Genomic DNA, 21,755 nt, shown 5'->3' on the forward strand with positions numbered 1-21,755 from the left:
ATTTATACAAAGTTTAAAACCAGTAAATATTAGTCATTTTATTTAGGGCTATATAAAAAGCAATAAAAGTACAGAGAATATCAAGGAAGAAATGATCATACATATTAATATCGCATTTTTTAATCTTAAAGGAAATATAATTGAGAAGGGATACCCAGGGCTAGGGGCTGCTTTTTCAGTGTAGACAAGATTCTATTTCTTTACTTAAGTAGTGGTTAAAGGGTGCTCACTTTCTATTGATTCATTATATTGTACATTTTGGTGCTATGCACATTTCTGTATGTGTGTTAAATTTCATGTTTTTAAAAGTTACAAAAATTTCCTCTTGGAAACCAACATACTTCAGTGTGAAAAAGAAGAATCTTATTTCCCAGATTATGCACAAAAGACATGTATTGCTATCTGATTATATCCACAGATTTTTGTTTTTTTTTTTTTTACACAGAACCAATATTCAGAGGCATATTGTTGATTTCCAGCCATTCTGTACAAATAGCAAAGTGTGTGCACTGATGGTCTGTCACAATCCTTTTCCTTACTGGGCACACACCTGATGCCTTGTTAGTAACAGTACCAATACTCTTTTCCCAATATATACTATGCTTCAGAAAAACAGGGACAGACTAGTAGTTTTTTCTAGCATAGATTTTGAAGGGTCAATAGAACAAAAAAATCAGAAGCCCTTCTCCTCCATGCACATGCCACATGTCAGCCAAAGCCTTTTTCATACTTTACTCAACAGTGGTTTTGCCAACAGGAAAGCAAAATATCTCCTAGACCCGTGGTCGGCAAACTGCGGCTCGCGAGCCACATGCGGCTCTTTGGCCCCTTGAGTGTGGCTCTTCCTAAGCCTTAGGAGTACCCTAATTAAGTTAATAACAATGTACCTACCTATATAGTTTAAGTTTAAAAAATTTGGCTCTCAAAAGAAATTTCAGTCATTGTACTGTTGATATTTGGCTCTGTTGACTAATGAGTTTGCTGACCACTGTTAGACCACACACATTATAGGCCATTCATGTTCCATCATACACCATTGTTGAATGATGGGGACGTTTTGCCAATACTTATTAAGCTTTCATTTTGAGTTCATTATTTGTTATTAACTTTGCAGCTAGTATTGCCAGCTACCTTGAAAAGTCTGACTTATACCTCCACCTGTTTTTGCTACAAGTAATGTAACTTCTGAGTTATGCCTCTGTAGTTTCGATATCCCCAGTTGATTTAGCAATAAAATCCAGCAATTTAAAACTGGAAAATATTTCCATAGGAAAAAAAATCATTTATTAAACCAGAGAGGTATGTAATGTAATACATGCAAAACTTTGATGCCTTCATGCCATGACTTAACCAAGTTTTATAAAAAGCAATTTACTACACATCAAGGTTAAAATAATTGGAAGTCTTCTTAAGTACAATTTTCCATTGTTTGTTTTTGGATTTTTTATTTTCACTTTCTATATCTGCTTTTAGATATATCTCTTTCACTACTTTTATAACTATCCTTATGTTTGTGTAAACTACTTCTGTATGTGATACTTCTTTAATAAATTAAAAATCTAGTAAGAAACATGAACTGTAACAATTGTTTGTAAAAAGCAAATGTAACTAGTGCAAACAGTGACATGCTAATGATATAAATATCAATTAACCTCAATGCATTAGATCTAATTATTTGACTAGGACCTGAGTCCTGATCATTAAAGGGCTTGCACTTTAGGATGCTACTGACTATTAAGAGAGCACAGCAGACAGTGAGAATCACATTCAGTCTTATATTTTAAATGTGTTAAATATCTGTGAAGAAAATTTTCTTAATCTCCTTTTCCTCTGAAATTTCTAAACTATTTGCTGAAAAGGACACAAATTATTTATGGACTACACTTAGAGAAACACTGTTCCACACTATGCTCTGATCTTCAAAACCATGAAAACCAAAACCCAGACTTCTAAAACCAAAATAGCCAATTTCAGGACCCATGGAAGTCTAATATCTAACAATTCAGTTCAAAGTGCCTCCTTTCATAGTTTGCTCTGTGACAAATTTTTTAAAAAAAGTATTGTGACTCTGTTTGCCGAAAACAATTATGAAGGTTATAGTAGCATTTTCTAAGACTGAAATTTAGATCTCAGAGCTCCACCTTTTCTACTGCAGTCTCGCATTTACAATCGAACAAAGGATGTTAGCAAAGAGAGTTAGTGAAGTGAACCAACGGATCCCTTCTCCACAAGACAGAGCCTTAGGGAGAGACCATATGTGCAAAGTCGGAGCACTTACTTCAAGAGCAAAGCCATGAGCTGGGCAGACCTGCCTATGGGTTGAGATCCAGACACCAAATCTTGTTTTCCCCCAAGTGTTTGAATTTTATTTTTCAATTTTATCACATTGCTTGAAGTGAACAAATTAAAGATTATGTGGGATTAATTTGCATGCTTTTTGAAAATGCAAATAGCCTGAGATGATTTTGATGTTATTCATACCTTAGAGCAAATCATTTGATCACTAGGCATTCCTTCTGATGATACCAAGGGATTTTGATTAAGGCCAGTGAAGGGCTGCATATAATTGTTTCTACACTTAAGGCAAGGGGAAGGGAGGGCTTCACAATAAAAAACAAAAATCTAGAGAAACATGAAACTATTAGGACCTGAAAGATGATTGTGAGAGAAAAATTATAGATGAGTTTCTGGAGAGGGGGCCAAACTAGGTTTGTCTCTTCCAAAATGTTGCTTGGACAACCCTACTGGTAGTGCAAAAACAAATTCTTCTCCTTCTTATTCCTTAACTCTGGTCAAGGCTCTTATCTAAATGAGAGATTGCTCTGCACCTTAGAACTAGACTTTGTATCCTAATGTAATACTTTTACATAAATTACAGGTTTCGTTATGCGTTAGAAGGTCTTTGTGAGAGCCTATTTCCCATCAATAACATTCCTTCTCCAAGAAAGCACAGACTGAATTCCAAACAACTAAATTATAAGTACACATTTGAAACACAATCCTCTTTTAAATAAAATATTCTCTATTTGCCAAGTGACTGGCCTCTCATTGCATCTCTTGTCTTTCCTCCCTTCCCTGAGAACATCTGGATGATACATGGAAATAGGGTAATCATACATGGCTTGGGGGTGGGGGTCATATAATGGAAAAGGATTACCAAAAGAATGAAGCTGTTTATTTATTTTTTTTCTAATTGGAAAAACCCTAGTGACCTCATTCCCTAGGGACATCTTTTTAGGGAACTATGAACAGATTTTGAAACTGTATCCCAGTCAAGGGAATAAAACAACCACCAACCAGTGGAGTGGATGAGGATATGGTTTCAAGGTCTCACAAGAAACAATAGTCAAATAAATCAGTGAGAGCTCTCATTGCAAGAATAGCTCAATTAAGGAGCATAGAGTGAACCAGCCTGGGAGGACTTATTTGCTCATCATTAGCTCCCAGAAGCTTTTGGCACTCACTTTCTTTATCTTTAGTTTCAGCCACAACTTCAGCGCATGCTGGGCATCTCAGCTCACGTCAGGGGTGCAGTATGGGAATTAGAGAAGCTAGCACAGTGGTTTTGTGGTTGTGACTGAGACCGGTTAACAGGTAATGTCTTGCTTCAGATTTACTCCTTCCTGAAAGGTGCACTGCAGAATGCCCTCCCCCGTCCCCGCCTTTGCTGCCAGAAGGGGAATTTGGAAAAGAAAAGAGAAAGAAAACTTTTCGTAAGATTTTTTAGCTTCTTGGAAAAGTGTGTGTGCGCGCACATGCATTTTGCCTAGCTATGGTGATTTATTGGGCTTCTATGGTTCATTCTAGAGTCTTTGTTAAAAGTGTAGGTAGGGACACAGGTTGGGGAGACTGACCTCTCAATTTAGTTAACAAATTCCTTCTGAATGTGCTTGCATTCTAGGCAGCTGGATATGTTAGGAATAAACATCACTGCCAAAACTTGAACAATAACCTGGCATAACATCGTGTATCTGCTGGACTAGCTGAGATCCAAATGACACAAAGGAAACTCGGCTGAAGTATGGGCCTTGCTATACAAAAGCAAATTCTGCCAGATGAAAACAAAAGCGGGACATTAAGATCTTCAGAACAGCCAGGATTTCTATGGGGACAGGGTAAAAATCACACTTATTAGGTACAAGATTTTCACCCCCCTGACAGGAAGGAAATGGTCTGCTGCCCCTTTGTGTGAGGCTTACAATGAGCATAGTGGAAAAAGCATGGGCTCTCTGTGATGAATTACACTAACCAACCTCAATCAAGTTAGGAAACCACAAATGAGAGGAATTAACTTATATCTGAGAGGGTCCCCCCTTTATGTAAAGACATGATCTCTTAGACCAAGGTCTCGGTTTGGAAGACTCATTCATACAGAAAGCAGGGCCCACACTGTGGGTACCGTTTTGTTTGACTGATGTAAATGCAGTCATAGAAGTACAATGTCATAACTTTCCCTCTAGACAAACAGGTTCTTTATGCCACTGTTTCAGGCAAGGTAGCCAAATAATACCTTTTTTTATTGCATTATTTTTAGACATTGGATACATCTGGAAAAATATTCAAGCAGATAATTAGATTGCATTAGCAATGTGTCTGTTGTGGTTTCCCTGATCCCAGAGAAGGCAGCCCTTTATGAAGCACTTGGCCGCAGTCTCCGTGAAATCTACTGTGTAAATTGGCCCACACTAAAGCATGTGGAAAACATTTTTTGACTGAAACTCAAAACCATTCATGTGGCTTTGAGACTGGGAAGCTCCGGCTGCCAACATCAATAGAACTTTGTACTACAAACCCAAATGGTCATTTAGACATGTGTACTGCTATGCTCACAAATGCACTGAGGTCAAATATTTTTTAATCTTGGGAATTTTCCCTCTTTATACAGCCTCATATTTCATGCAGGAAATGAGACTGAGTACAACAAACACAAATCATTGAGACTGACAGAGCATATTGGGTTCAAAACCCAAGCCTTGACTCTAATTGCTCTCCAAAGGCCCCTGGCTCAAGGTAACTGTTGATTTAGCTCAGCTGTTTTCAATCAGCACTGGAAGGTCTCGCTAAGACAAACTGGTGAGGCCGCCTTCCTACATTTCTACCCAGGATCCCTTGGGTATAAGTATAACACAGTTAGCATTTTAAAAGATTGCGTTTGTCTGTACGCTGCAGGCAGTAATTACAAGCAGGCAAATCTTTTGTGAAAGATGGTGTGACCTTCCTTATGGTGAAAGAGTGATGATGGCTTCTAGTGGAGGGAAAATAATGTTTCCATTCAGAGTTCAGAAAGCAGGCCCTCCTCTTTTCAAAGGGTTGCCAAACTTGACAGCCAGTTTGTTGTTGTGTTGTGGTGAATATCAAAGTAATTTATTGCCCGAGGTTGCCAATTTCTTGGTATTACTTAACTGTTGAAGGACTTTCAAAAACATACAGTTCTGGACTCACAGAGAAGTGATTGCTAAGCTACATTGAAATGCTCATCAGGTACCTTTAGTTCATCTATCCTTCGGGTGTGTGTGTGTGTGTGTTTTAATGCAGCCTACCAGTAGTGTAGTTTAAAGATCCAAACGTGCATTTTTCTGCTTGGAATAATGTTTTCAATCTGTTCTTAACTTTGAAGTTTCAGAGTGGACTTTAAAATTAATATATTGGATTATCTGGCTACAGGCCTGAATTTGCTTATGGGAATCAAGTGTAAATGTCTGGTCTATATGAAAAGATTGAGATTAAGGATAGATTGTGTTGCTTATAGTGCCCAGGAGAGCTCAGTTCCATGTGTAGTTAATTCCTTCCCAAGGACCAACACACTGCTGGAAGACCAAGAAATTTTTATTATTTCAATAAGTTTTGGGTTCTAAATATGTACCTTACTTCTCTGTGTGTCTATCTATCTATCTATCTATCTATCTATCTATCTATCTACAGTCCAGTGGTTCTCAACCTTCCTAATGCCATGACCCTTTAATACAGTTCCTCATGTTGTGGTGACCTCCAACCATAACATTATTTTTGTTTCTACTTCATAACTGTAATTTTGCTACTGTTATGAATCATAATGTAAATATCTGATATACAGGATGTATTTTCATTGTTCGTGACCCACAGATTGAGAACCGCTGCAGAGTCTCCTGGTCGTCTACCTACAAATGTCATATTTTAGTTCTAGTTTTTCCCCTGAAATTAACTATAAGTGGTTCTCAATATATAAAGATACTTAGTACCCAAAAAAGAAGAGCACTTAAAAGTGAATCCACTTAAGCCCAGCCAGCATGACTCAGTGGTTGAGCATCCACCTATGATTCTACACACATGTGTGAGTATGTACACACACACACACACACACACACACACACACTTCTCCAGTACCTGGCAGAGTACTAGGTACACAGTAGGTGCTAAATAAATATTCATTGAGTGACTAACATGAATCTCATACATGTACACATTTAAAATATGGATGATTTGAGAAGCGTAAACATACACTCCTATTTTGTAAATCATATAAATTGCTTAAGAGCCTTTAACTTTAAAAAAGTGACTTGTCAATTACACCTCAATGTTAAAAAATGTAACAAACAAAATTTTTTAAAAATTTAAGTGGAACAAAAGGGAGAGCAACAATAAATTAAAGAAAGAAAAAAGTACTTCAATTAATATTGGCTCAAGTTAATTAAAATTAATTTCAATAAAAATATAATTTACAGTCAATTTTTCAGAACTATTCTTTGATGAAAGGTATATATATATATTTACATATGCATGTGTTTGTGCCTGTGATAACATGTGAATATATCTTTATCTGGGGATATTTTATACCTATTACTTTTTTTTTAGTTCAAATGTCTCCTCCAAGTGCATACATGAATGTGGGCATGTGTATACATTCACATACATGTATTCACACATTTGTATGCCTATATATATTATGATATTGTCAGTTTTCAACAATTATTTGGACTTTCCATTGTAAGTCTCTTTCATGGCAATTAAAATTTTCAGAATTCTTTTACTCATTGAGGTATATACTCCCTGTAGTTAAGCTATGCCTTCATGATAAGCAGGACACGTTTACATTTAACTCTTCTAACCAGAAGAATATTACATATTGCAAGGAGCTGGCACATTGAAATATATCTATTTATATCTTTTTCTAGGTGAGAAATAATAATAGCCCTTCACATATGATGCCTTGAACAACCTCAGTGTTGGGTTCCAAAGTAAATTGGCTAAAAATTACACAAGTATCTTGGCTCTAAAGGAAACCTCTTGAAAGTGGTGGTTACTAGCTAAATTGCAGGGTCACAATCATTTTCTCTAATGCATCCAGAAAGTCTGAATGTGATTGTAGAACTCTCACCTGCATTGCTTTCAGGAGCAGCCATTACAGAAACGACATCGAAGGACACTTTTTCAAGTGTGAAGTCATGGGATCCTGTCTTAGAAGAGAAGATTAGGAGTGAAGGCTTTGTATCCCCTCAATTTGGAGCTAATACTCAGACAGGTATGGGTTTCAATTCTGGTGCTATCACTGACCAGTTACATAACTTTGAGCAAGTCATTTTCTTCAATGAGAATCATTATGAATGTTAAGCAAGATGATATGCAAAGGCCTTGGAACCTGGGAAGCACTTAATATGCTATATTTCCCATAGCCTATGATACTCATTTATCTTACTTTAATATTTCTGAAAGCAGGGGTTATCTTACAATTTATATACTTTAAATATTTAATTTCTTTCTTTTCCTTAAAAAGTGATTATATCGTAGATATGTCCTAAAATGGTGGAATTATACTATATTAGTGCCATCCTTTTTTCTCCACTCCTCCCCCCTCCCTTGCCTTTAGTGTTGGTTCTTAATGGACAGCACAGCACCATGGTCAAGAGCTCAGGCTTTAGAACAAGTGATCTCTGTTTGAGTCCCTGCTCCACCACTTACTAGCTGTTGATGTTGGGCAATTTATTTAACCTTTTAAAGCTGCAGATTCCTCATTGACAAAAGGAGGCTTGTGTTATGAAACCCAAAATGTTATCCTAAGAATTTTAAAGTGTTAGCACTGTATATGGAACACAAAAAACATGTAATACAGGTTTGTTGGCAGTTTTCATCATCAGGGCTGGCTTGTACGAAAACAGATGACAATGGTGGGGTATTTAGAATACTTGCTTGGCTCCTGGATCATGTCAGAAGGATATTTGCCAGTCAGAGTACAAACTTCACTGATTTGGCTCTAATTGAAATTTTTTCCCATTTATACTCAAATTTAATTACTTTAAGAAATTGTACATTGCCTACCAGTTCTTTCTGAGAGTCCCATTACTGCTTTCTTGATATTCATAATCAGGGCCTTTGTGTCCTTTGGCTCATATCCTCTGTTTCTGCTCTAACTGCCCCCAGGACTCTGTAAACTGCAATTCCAAAGGTCTTGTGACAGGACCACCACTCTGCTGGGTATAGATGTCCTTTAAGAGTGTCTGTTTCTGCTACTTCCACTCTACTTTTGGGGGGAGAAGTGAGTGTGCATACCTCCATTTACCTATGCCATTCTATGCATGAAGCAAGCTCTTTCCCTAATTCTCCCCAGTGTCTTTAAGACAAGATTGTAATATTTTAAGTGATATAATTAAACAACAAGGATGATGGAAAAGACATATCCTGGTTCATCCAAAGGGTCATTTCCTTTCTAGCCTATAAATTTTTCCCACCCTGTAGAGGTCAGTTGACCCATTTCACCAGGAACATGAGTACCTAGGCTTTGAAGTTCAAGACCATTCATGGCAGGATCCAGGGAGGAGAGGAGTAACTTTCTCAAAGATAAAGATTTATTCTAGGCCTTATTTCTGGCCCAGTAATAATATATTCCAAATTGATCAACAGTAGGAATAACCATTCTCACGATGTAAAATTCCACCTGTGCCAATTGAAATGTAGTCTTGCTTTATAGCTCCACTAAGACATTTACAGAGACCAACATAGTTCAGCATCAAATTCTTCTGGATTACTTATTTTTTAATACCACAGAAGCAACCCAATCCAGGCTGGCAGGAGCCAAGACCTTTAAACAGTCAGCCCTCCACCAGGATATACAAATCACATCAGTAGCATCTTCCTCCAGCACTTACCTGTCTCATCTTCTGTAATTATCTGCTAAGCCAAGTACAAAACTAACTTCACAAAAACTAGCACTATAAATTTATAAGAGAGCTAAGAGATGGTTCTGCACACCAGCCACTCCTTATCACATCTCCTTTCCCTGTCCATGTCACATCCCCTCCTCTGATCCCTAATAGCAAGGGCATTTCATAGCCTTGACTCTAGCTCAGCCATACCAACAATTTGTATCACCAAATGAAGTACATAATTTCCCAGTTAACATCTCATGTGTCCTTGTCTCTATTTGTGCTTCATTTGCAAACGTAGTCATTTTCACAATCAATAAGTATCCATAATAATACCTTGGGGTGGTTGACAGTCCACAAAATTATCTACTATTGCTCCCACCACTCCTACCTTTTCTTTTTCCTTTCTCTCTTTGTTTCTTTTTTCTTTTTAGATGCTTCTGCTTCTTTGAGTCCAAAATCATGTTTTTTGCCTTCTAGTTTACACTCTATCTTCATTTTGAGGAACTATTATTAAGTCTCCCTAGAATATAGGAGATGCACAATACAAGTCTGCAAAAGGAATGAATGAATGAGGAAACATTGGGTGACAAGAATAAAAAGTAGAAAGAAAAGGGGGTGAGGAGAGGGGCTGGGTGGGAAGTGATAAATGACAATTTGTCTCTTGCAAACCCTAGGCCTCCAACTCTTTCTACCCTTAAATATTTTCTATGACAGAGCACTTCAGAATTATCTTTTCACTACTTAAAAATATTGCTTTTATTCTGAAATTCCTTTCTAAATGGGCCCAATGTAATGTTTTAGATGTTGCCATGGGGAATAATATTTTTTCTTTTTCTGAAAGGCTGAAAGAAGAAGACAATGACCTAATGAGAGAATGAAAGGCTGTACAACTGGGTGGCTTCCTGATTATTCCAGGACCTCCCATGTCCACGCTCTGACTGCAATGTGAAGCCTGCTCTTTGTAAAGACACATTTGACTATGTCGGAAAGAACAGCTCAGCAGTAGAATCAGTGGTCTATCTCCCCAAATTGTATATCTTAAATTGATAACTCTCTTCTGAAAATAATTTCTATTATGTCAAATGTATCCAGAATAAAGGCTTATTCATTTATGGCCTGTGGTCGGCTAGCCATGTTCTCGTTAAATTGGGTTGCTTTGCATTCAGTATGCATGGGAAGGGCAGGTCTAAGTGGTAAAGAGTACTTTTCATCATGAAAGAATATATTCTAGAGGAACAGAGGTTTTGGTGACCAGGAAAATTTGATTCCAGAAGGCTTTCATCCAAGGGGAAAATAATCTGGAAGGCGTACAAAATATTGAACATGCATGACAAGCAACTTTTCTGTGTTTCCCACATGCATGACAGGGACAGGATCAAAGAGAGTCCTAGGTTATGGTGAATTTGAGCAAGGACCCTGAACTGTATGCATCAGGTTACCGGAGGTGTCCATTAGCTCAGGCTGGTCCATGGAGGATGGAGGAACAGGTCACTTTGATGGCAGTGCAGAATAATGGCTAAGAGCACAGAGTTTGAGGTCAAACATTCCTGTCTTAGAATTCTTTCTCCACCTCTTACTAATTGAGTTGAAACATACACACACAGAGAGAGATAGAGAGAGAGAGAGAGAGCTCTGAGATAAACTAAGAAAGGCTTCCTTCTTAATGGTAGTAAGCTTAATATCACCTTGGGAAATGTTTTTTATATCAGAGGCAAACACCTGTGATTATTATTAAATTCCTGGTCACTACTGAGAACCATGTGGAAAGTAAGTTATGGTTCATAAGAACTATATATGAACATATAGTTCATAGGATGCTGACTATTCAGTAACCAAAGTATATAGTCTACTGAGAAAAACACTCAGCAAATCATATATAGCAACAGCAGATGCTTCCACAGGAGGAAGTTTCTGTAAATTATCTGACCATCTGAGAGTCATCTAGTAGCATAATCACAAGAATATTGTTTCACAAAAGCATAGCTCCTGAATGCTTTACCCTGGGTAAATTTTGTCTTGTTTTATAAAATTTTTTCCTTGAATTTGTGTGAGACACTGCCAAGAATTTTGATTAGAAAGACCAGAGTTCTGATCCCAACTGTGCCTAGCAGGGTTGATATTGACAAAATTCCTGCCCTAGCCAAGTGGGTAGAACATTGGCCTGCAAACTGAAGGGCCATGGGTTTGATTCTAGTTTAGGGCATGTAGCTTGGTTGCAGGCTCGATTCCTGGCCCTGGATTGGGGCACATTCGGGAGGCAACCAATTGATGTGTCTCTCTCACATTGATGTTTCTCTCTCTCTGCCTCTCCCTCTCCCTTCCACTCTCTCTAAAAACCAATGGAAAAATGTTGTGGGGTGAGGATTAACACACAACAAAAAAACAACAAAAAAGAAAAAGTTCCTTACTTTTAATGTTCTTCAACTTGGAGTTCTCTTCCCCCAAGTGGACCGAGTTTGTTTTTGAAGGTGCCTCTCAAGCTCCAAGAGTCTTCCTGATTTGTGGTAAGATTTTTCACTCCTGAAAGGTTATAAGAATGTTTGTTTTTGAAAGCAAATATCACAGTTACTTACAAGAACTTGCAAGGTTCACAGATGAACAATAACATTAACAGAGTGGCAGGTGATTGTTAACCTTGTCTAGACCTAATTATGAAGTCAGTTAGAGTTCATAATTGTTAGAGAGTTTGTGAAGCTGAAAATCCCAAATTTAAGCTTCATACACTGTTTCATAATAGATGGCAAGTTAAGGTTATAACATAATAAAAAACCATTCACCTTTGAAGGAACTAATATAGTAGAGAATTATTGCTGACATAACCCAGAAACATAATAGCTCATTCTTTAAGGTTTTCCCCAACTATTTCTAGTTACCGTTTTAAAAAAGAGTGTACATTTAAATTCAAAGATGTCATCTTCTATTAAATATTCAATCACCATTTTCCAGTAATCAAATCTTCATGCTCAAATAACCTTTATTAAGTATCAATGTGTGTAGTGTTGTATGTTAGATACTATATAGAGTAAAAAAAGTCTGGCATAAACATAGATGTTCATACAAATAGATAGACAGGAAAGCATAAAATTCTTCAACAAAGAGAAACATGTCAATGCCAGGCAAGAACCCAAGCTAATAAATGGATAAAAATTACAGTACAAACTTTTAACAAGTTCCTACTTATAAAGGTTTTTTGCATAACACATGCATGGTTTTAGGTTATATACATCGGCATATTTTACTTCTTCTTAGAATGTTCTCTCTGTTAAGAATTTTTAGCAGCTGCTTTTTACTAAAGACCTTGAGAGGGTTTTACTGCATTTTCATTACACATAAACTTTAGTGCTCAGGTTTTTATGGTGCTGGGTATATAGGTCACCCTGTGAGAATAATGGTCATATATGCTTTCTTTCAAAACAAATAACTGGCTTTTTGTTATCTGCCTGTTTCATAATTATTTTGAATCCCTTTAATTAATGCAATTATCACATCATGTATTCATGTATTCATGCATAAATTCATTCCTTCATTCTTACATTTACTCAATAAATAATCTGCCCTAATTGCCAAAACTCCACCTTAGGAAACACTTGTTCTCTGTCTTCAAGAAGCTTAGTCTTGGGGAAAAGGTGTATATCTAAGAGGCAACAGTGTGTGAACTGTGCTTAATAGTGATGTGGACAGGGTGCTATTAGAGCAAATAGGAAAGGCACTTCATATGTTCTCAAAACTGCTGTTTTCCTACTGTTCCAGGCTTTTCTCAGCTGACATTAGAGACCTTATCAGTCCAATAGATGTCCTACATGAGGTCATATGTTGGAGTGGCATCAATCATCTGGAAGGAGGGGGTCACTGGTCAAAATTACAAATCCATAAACTTTCTTGCTGGACATTCTAATGTAGTGGGTGTAGAATGAGGCTTAGGAATCCATATTGTTAATTTCGAGGTTCCCAGGTAATTCCAAATATTAGCAGATTTGGGCAAACAGCCCTAAATAAATTCAGAAGTTATAGCAATATATAGCATAATATGCTAATTAGACCGGACAGCCGAATGACCTTCCAGATGTCCTTCTGGATGAAGCTGGGGCTGTGAGGGCTGAGGCAAGCTGCCACAGCTGTGAGAGCCAAGCCCCTTGCACAAATTTCGTGCATTGGGATATATATATATATATATATATATATATATATATATATATGCGCCATGAAAAGGGAAGGGGGATATATAATCCCTGCTTTAACACACAGTGCTTTTTTAAAACTTCAGTTTAATTTAAAAGCCTGAAGGCCTTAAATTAGGGTTATGGGGAATAACCTTTAAACACTATGGAAAAGAGAAGATACTCTATTTTATAATATTATTTTATAATATTCACTAGAGGCCCAGTGCATGGATTCATGCACCAGTGGGGTCCCTTGGCCTGGCCTGCACCCTCTCACAATCTAGGACCTCTCGGGGAGTGTTGGACTGCTGGTTTCAGCCCGATCCCCACAGGTCAGGCCGAGGGACCCCACCAGTGCACGAATACGTGCACCAGGCCTCTGGTATGCATATAAGATCTTTGGTTAATCTCTTCCCGCCCCGCCTCCCCCTTCCCTCTGAAATTCATCAGTCTGTTCCCTGTTTCCGTGCCTGTGCATTAAGTGTCTGCCCCCTGGTGGTCAGTGTGCATCATAGCTACCAGTTGAATGGTCAAACAGTCAGATGGTTGCTTAGGCTTTTATATATATAGACTAGAGGCCCGGTGCACAAAAATTTGTGCACTCGGGGGGGAATGGGGGGTCCCCCAGCCCGGCCTGTGCCCTCTCGAAGTCTGGGACCCCTCGGGAGATAACGACCTGCTGGCTTAGGCCTGCTCCCGGGTGGCAGAGGGCAGGCCCAGTCCCTTGGTGCAGCCCCTGGTCGGGCTCAGAGCAGGGCCGATTGGGGAGTTGGGGCGCCGCCCCCTATTATGCACAGAGCAGGGCGGATCGGGAGGTTGCAATGCCACCCTCAGTCACGCTCAGGGTAGGGCCGTTTGGGGGGTTGGGGCACCGCCCCCTGTCACACTCAAGGCAGGGTCAATGGGGAGGTTGCGGCGCCACCCCCTGTCACGCACAGAGCAGGGCCCATCAGGGGTGTTGGGGCTCCGTACCCTGTCACGCACAGAGCAGGGCTGATCAGGGGGTTGAGGAGATCCCCGCTGTCACTCACAGAGTAGGGCCGATAGGGGAGTTGGGGCACCACCATCTGTCACACACAGAGCAGGGCCGATCAGGGGGTTGAGGAGCTCCCCCCTGTCACTCACAGAGTAGGGCTGATAGGGGAGCTGGGACACCGCCCCCTGTCACACACAGAGCAGGGCGGATCAGGGGGTTGGGGTGCTGCACCCTGTCACACTCAGGGCAGGGCCAATGGGGAGGTTATGGCTTTACCCTGTCACACACAGAGCAAGGCCCGTGGAGGGGGGTTGGGGCGCCACCCTCTATCACCCACAGAGCAGGGCCGATCAGGGGGTTGGGGCGCAGCCACTGTCACACTCGGAGCAGGGCCGATGGAGAGGTTATGGCTCTACCCTTCACACACAGAGCAGGGCCGATCAGGGGGTTGGTGCGCTGCAGGGCGATCAGGGGATTGGGGAGCTCCCCCCTATCAGGCACAGAGCAGGGCTGATCAGAGGGTTGGGGTGCCTTCCCCCGTCACGAACAGAGCAGGGCGGACAGGGAGGTTGTGGCTCCGCCCCCTGTCACACACAGAGCCACAGGGCGATCAGGGGTTTTGGGCGCTGCCCCCTGTCACGCCGATCCCGGTGCCAGGAGCCTCGCAGCTCCACTGATCCCGGTGCCAGGAGGCTTATTACCCTTTTACTATATAGAATAGAGGCCTGGTGCATGGGTGGGGGCCGGCTGGTTTGCCCTGAAGGGTGTCCTGGATCAGGGTGGGGGTCCCCACTGGGGTGCCTGGCCAGTCTGGGTGAGGGACTGAGGGCTGTTTTCCGGAAGCGAGTGACTGAAGCTCCCAACCGCTCCTTGTTTTCTTTTTTTTTTTTTTTTATTCTGGGCCAGCTTTAGCACTGAGGCCTCGTCGCTGAAAACATCGATACAATGTTGCTAAAGCCCGGCTGACTGAAAGCCGTTTCTGGGCTTTTGTTTAGCTTCTTATTTGCAACATAGTACATAATTGCTTAGAGTTGCAACTGAGAGGCCGGAAAGTGACGCGGGGGAACGTTGGAGTTGTAGTCACTGAAGCAAGCAAGCCTCATGTTCGCTTCCAGCTGCCTGGCTGCCGGCCGCCATCTTGGCTAACAGTTAATTTGCATATACTCACTGATTAGCCAATGAAAAGGGTAGCGGTCGTACGCTAATTACCATGTTTCTCTTTTATTAGTGTAGATATTTCATCTAATCCAAAGTATCTCCTCTCTCCTAAACTAGGTTTCCATTTTAAAATAATTCCACTTGGAGCCTTTGAACTATTTTACACTGGTAATTAAATGTTAAATGGAATAATTTATTTGAGGAGGACACTAATGTGTACCAAGATACGTGCCACTGGTTTATAGTGCAGGCACCCCTCAGCATCTGGCCTAATAGGTCAAGTCTCTGCAAGCCCCATTCCCACATCACACCTGATGCTTTAGTGGGAGGGCCTCATCTTAAAGCTGGTCAGGTGAGGCTTTATGTCCAAGTCCTATGGACTGGACTTTCCTGTTCTGGCTTGGTCTGATAGATGCTGATAGAGTGGTATGCTACTGAACAGTCCTCTAATATAACTAAAGTACTTAGACCAGGGGTGGGCAAACTTTTTGACTCGAGGGCCACAATGGGTTCTTAAACTGGACCGGAGGGCTGGAACAAAAGCATGGATGGAGTGTTTGTGTGAACTAATATAAATTCAAAGTAAACATCATTACATAAAAGGGTACGGTCTTTTTTTTTTTTTTTAGTTTTATTCATTTCAAATGGGCCGGATCCAGCCCGCGGGCCGTAGTTTGCCCAGGGCTGTCTTAGACGCTCCTCAACTCTAAAAAACTCACTTACATAGCAATAGGACCTCTGTGTTAAGTCTCACCCTGTTTCAGAGGCCATTCTACCATAGAGGGGACTTAACATGAGCTCTCCCTTCCTTACAGTGCTAACAGTTCCCTTTCCTCAGACCGCAAGCAATGAATGCCTCAGGTAGATTCCACAATATCCCATCGCTTTCAGTTTTGATATTCAATGGTAGTAACTCTTAAGCCTTCTTTTCTTTTTGTGCCCCACTTCTGGGCTAGCTGATAAGAAAGCCTGGTGCTCCTGCCTTTGGCTCTGGGGAGTAGATCCAAATCACACAAGGCCTGACCTGCATACATGTGGGCAAACTCTCACCTGGCCCCACCCCTCAATTATAGTATAAACCCAGGCCAGTCCCCTTTCTGGCTCTTTCAAACAATTTTGAGCCTGCTTAAAGGAACTGCCCTGTTCTTTCCAGAGACCTCAATTATATAAGTAATCAATCTTTACATACCTTCTTGGAATTTGTGTGTGTGTGGTGTTATTACTCTACACACAACCAGATGTTTGGGGGAGGGGGAGCCCATATGCCTCTTCATTTGACCATGACAATAAGCCTGTGTAGTCCAGTTTAAAATTCCAATCTCATACCTGGTTTAAAGTGTTCCTTTCCCCATTGCCAATGAGGACACTAAGGTGTGTGTGTGTGTGTGTGTGTGTGTGTGTGTGCGCGCGCGCGCGCTCATGCACTCATTTGCTCTTCCTCCCTACCTCTATCTTGGAGTTAAGTTTGATTGGAAAATGGTTTTATTCTGGGGTTAGTTGTTCTCCTTCCTTTACAAAGCTTGACTCCACTCATGTCAGGTATCAAAGAAGAAAGAAGGGAGCAAAAGACAAGGACCTGTTAGTCAACCAGGTATATGGTTGCAATACTTTCCTGCTATTTGCCCCTGCTTTTCTGACTAACACAGACTGGCCTCAAAACCACCTGTGTGGTAGGTGTTCAAATGCTGGCTCCCTCATGAGACACATCCATTAGTTCTAGGAGGTCCTTCCCATTGCATGATTCCATTTTCACCCCATTTAGCCTCCACCCCAGCAGTAATTTATGACCTTCTTGCTTTTGGGCTCATCTTGTCTGGTGGACTTCTCTCCGAGGATGGTTACATGGTTAGTTGTCAGCTCATTGATGCATCAGAAAAGCAACAAGAGCACACCTCTAGTTTAATATACAGACATGTGTTGCTTAACAATGGGAATCATTCTGAGAAATGCTTCTTAGGTGATTTTGTCCTTTTCCAAACATCATAGGGTGCACCTCACAAACTTAGATGGTATAGACTGCCACCCAGGCCATATGGTATAGCCTAGTGCTCCTGGGCTACAAACCTGTGCAGCATGCTACTTGCTGTACTCAATACTTAGGCATTTATAACACAATGGTAAGTATCTGTTTATCTAAACATAGAAAAGATACAGTGAAAATATGGTATCAAAGGTTAAAAAATGGTTTACCAGTATAGTGTACTTACCATGAATGAAGCTTGAAGGACTGGAAGTTGCTCTGGGTTTGTCTGTGAGTGAGTGGTGAGTGAATATGTAGGCCTAGGACATTACTGTACACAACTGTAGACTTTATAAACACTGTACACTTAGGCTGCATGAAATTTGTAAAAAAAGAAAATTTCTTTTCTCAATAATAAATCACCCTTAGCTGATTGTAATGTTTTTACTTTATAAACTTTGTAAATTTTTTAAACATTTCAACTCTTGTAACAACACTTAGCTTAAAACACATTGCACAGTTGTACAAAAATATTTTATTTATATCCTTATTCTATAATTATTTTTCTATTTTCAAATTTATTTAATTTTTTACTTTTTACACTTCTTGTTAAAAAACTAAGACACATTAGCCTAGGCCAGCCGTGGGCAAACTATGGCCCGCAGGCCAGATCCGGCCCGATTGAAATGAATAAAACTAAAAAAAAAAAAAAAAAGGCCGTACCCTATTATGTAATGATGTTTACTTTGAATTTATATTAGTTCACACAAACACTCCATCCATGCTTTTGTTCCGGCCCTCCAGTTCAGTTTAAGAACCCATTGTGGCCCTCGAGTCAAAAAGTTTGCCCACCCCTGGCCTAGGCCTACACAGGGTCAGGATCATCAGTATCACTGTCTTCCCCCTCCACATCTTATCCTAGCATATTGGCATACAAGTGGAGGTACTGTCCTTCATGTGCAGGGACACAGTACAAAGTTATCAGTTTACAATTAAAATTTTACATTTCCAATCAGTTTACTAGATATGGAGTGTTCAGTAGTCTCCTTTATCTGCAAGAGATACATTCCAAGACCCCTGGTGGATGCCTGAAATTGCTGATAGTACCGAACCATATATATATATTATGTTTTTTCCTATGCACACATACACTTTATGGCTTCTCTTTGGCATATCTCAATTGGCAATATCACTACTCTTGTGATTTGGGGCCATCTATAATAATAAAAGGATAATATGCTAATTAGACTGGATATCTTCTGGACATCCTTCCTGACAAAGCCCTGGCTGGAGGAAAGCGAGCCCGGGTCCCGGGTGCCTGCGGGCAGCCCGGGAGAAGCCAGACAGTGTCCTGGGTGCCTGCCGGCGCCTGGAGTAAGGAAGCCGGGGTCCCGGGTGCCGGAGGGAAGCCAATGCCAGCAGCTGGGGGAAGGAAGGCCTACTCTTGCACAAATTTTCGTGCATCGGGCCTCTAGTTATTAAATAAAATAAGAGTTACTTGAACACAAGCACTGTGACACTACAAGAGTTGATCTGATAACTGAGATGACTACTGAATGATCAATAGTTGGTTGGCATACACACATGGATACCCTGGGCTAAGGGATGGTTCACATCCTGGGTAGGACAGAACAAGATTGCATGAGATTCCTTCACACTACTCAGAACAGCATGCAAATGAAAATGTATGGATTATTCATTTCTGGAAATTTTCGTTTAATATTTTCAGACTGCAGTTAACTGAAACCACGGAAAGCAAAGTTGTGGATAAGGCAGGGGACTACTATATATATAATATCTCATTTAACCATCACAGCCTACCTATAAGGTTATTATTATCAACACTTTCCTGATGAGAAAACTGAAATGCAGAGAGATTCTTTTCCCATAATGGGCAGAGCTGTGGTTCCAATAGTTGTTTTCTTAACTGCAAAACACTGCATGTGGATCCCAAGCTTTAATGTACTAAAATTTATGTAGGGGATTTAGAGAAAATTCAGTTTTTTACATCTTGTTCTTAGATAACCAATGAGTCTAAGGCAGGCTCTGGAATCTGTGTCTTTAATTATCACCAGGTGACTTAGATGCAGGTGGTGCACAGGCCACACTTTGAGAAGCACTGCTCTATACGATGAGATGCCAAATGCACATTGTGGTTATTTTTAATCTAAAGTCGTTGATTCAACATCATTTCCCACTTGTGGATATCCAGTTATTTCTTTACTATTTATTGTTACTATTTATTCTTTACTATTCTTTCCCCACGTCTTATGGTTTCATTTTTGTCATACATCTGGTGGCCTATGTTCTGAATATGACCTTTCTCTTTTATTTTTTCAAATAATTCTTATAGTCATCCATTGTAAACACTCTTTGAGAAAACCCACTTGGACCAAAGGGCAAGAAACATTGGAAAACCCCATGGGTCATTTTGTGACTGGATATAATTATTTGTAAAATTTAGAAATGGCCATTTACAAAGCAATGCCCAGCATTTACTGGAATCCTCTTTTAAATACATCTAATTGGTCGACCCAGTATAACTGCTGTTATTTTTAGAAATCCATCTACAGTTCAGTAACTCTCAGAAATTACTCTTTTTCCTTTTCCATTTCCATAGCTCTCCTTCCCTAAAACCTATTTTACCCAATCAGCAGTGCAATATTTTAGAAAATGAGTCATCTTTTATTAAGAGCATCTTATCTTACATTCAAATGTCATTAGGAAAAAAGGTAAAATATAGACATAGCAGTATTTACTTCTCAGGTATCCTACTTTTGAACAAACCTTTCCATTCTCAGCAAAATGTATTGCCTCAAATAAAGTGCCTATTGCTTCATTCAATACGATTTAAAAATGAGAAAAACTATAGATTACACATATTTGCTCACTGTAATAAAAGGCTTCCATTGAAATATGGTTTCATATCAACAAGTGATTTTGATATCCTGTCAAGCAAACTCCTAAAAACATGTTTTATTTTTATATTATTACATGATACATGTTTATCTTACCTAATAATAGACAAACACGGTAATTGGCCATACCTTCGCTACGCCTCCCATTGGCTAATCAGCGAGATATGCAAATTAACTGCCAACAAAGATGGTGGCCAGCAGCCACGGAGCTGGAACAGGCAGGAGGCTTGCTTGCTCCAGTGATGGAGGAAGCCAAGGTTCCCCGCCTGCCACAGCCTGGCTCTAAGCTCTGAAAGCAACAAAGTTTCAATTTTAGAAGCTAAACAAACCCAGATACCTGCTTTCAACTGGCCATGGCCACTGAGCTGGAGCGTTGGGTTGCCCCTGGGATGGAGGAAGCCAAGCCCTAGCCGGCTCTGAGCTCCACTCCAGGCTACAAAGTTTCAATTATAGAAGATAAATAAATTCCAGGGAAAAAAAAGAAAAAAAGGAGAGGCTGGAAGCTTCTGTCGCTGGGGAGGCTTGGCCAGCCTGAAAACGGTCCTCAGCCCTTCACCCAGACTGGCCAGGCACCCCAGTGGGGACCCCTTACCCTAAAGGTGGTGTGGCCAACCTGAAAACAGCCATCAGCCCCTCACCCAGGCTGGCCAGGCACCCCAGTGGCACCCCAGTGGGGACCCCCACCCTGAAGGGCAAACCAGCCAGCCCCCACCCATGCACCAGGCCTCTATCCTATATAATAAAAGGGTAATATGCAAACTGACCCTAACAGCAGAAAGACTGGGAATGACTGGTCACTATGACACATACTAACCACCAGGGGGCAGACGCTCAATGCAGGAGCTGCCCCCTGGTGGTCAGTGCACTCCCACAGGGGGAGCTCTACTCAGCCACAAGCCAGACTGACGGCTGCCAGTACAGCGGTGGTGGTGGGAGCCTTTCCTGCCTCCTCAGCAGCACTAAGGATGTCAAACTGCAGCTTAGGCCTGCTCTCCACTGGCAAATGGACATACCCTGAGGGCTCCCAAGCTGCCAGAGGGATGTCTGATTGCCAGCTTAGGCCCAATCCCCCGGGGAGCGGTCCTAAGCCAGCAGGTGGACATCATCCGAGGGGTCCCAGACTGCAAGAGGGCACAGGCCGGGCTGAGGGACACTCCCCCCCCCGCCCCCCCCCCCCCCGCCCCCCCGCAGTGCACACCAAATGACTGGTTGCTATGATGCACGCTGACCGCTGGGGGCAGACGATCAACACAGGAGCTGCCCCCTGGTGGTCAGTGCACTACCACAGCCAACTTCCCGTGGTCCTCCCCCCGCCACCCCCCAGCTGGCCCTGATCAATCCCAATCAGGACTGGGTGAGACAGCCCCGATTGACCCTGATCTCCAGCCAGGCAGATGGACCCCAACCATACATGAAATTGTGCACCAGGCATCTAGTATTATTATATTATATGATAAGTTAAAA

Source organism: Myotis yumanensis, unplaced genomic scaffold (genome assembly GCF_028538775.1).
Source record: "Myotis yumanensis isolate MYYU_CA2020_CCGP unplaced genomic scaffold, mMyoYum1.0.hap1 SCAF_12, whole genome shotgun sequence".
Lineage (NCBI taxonomy): Eukaryota > Metazoa > Chordata > Mammalia > Chiroptera > Vespertilionidae > Myotis > Myotis yumanensis.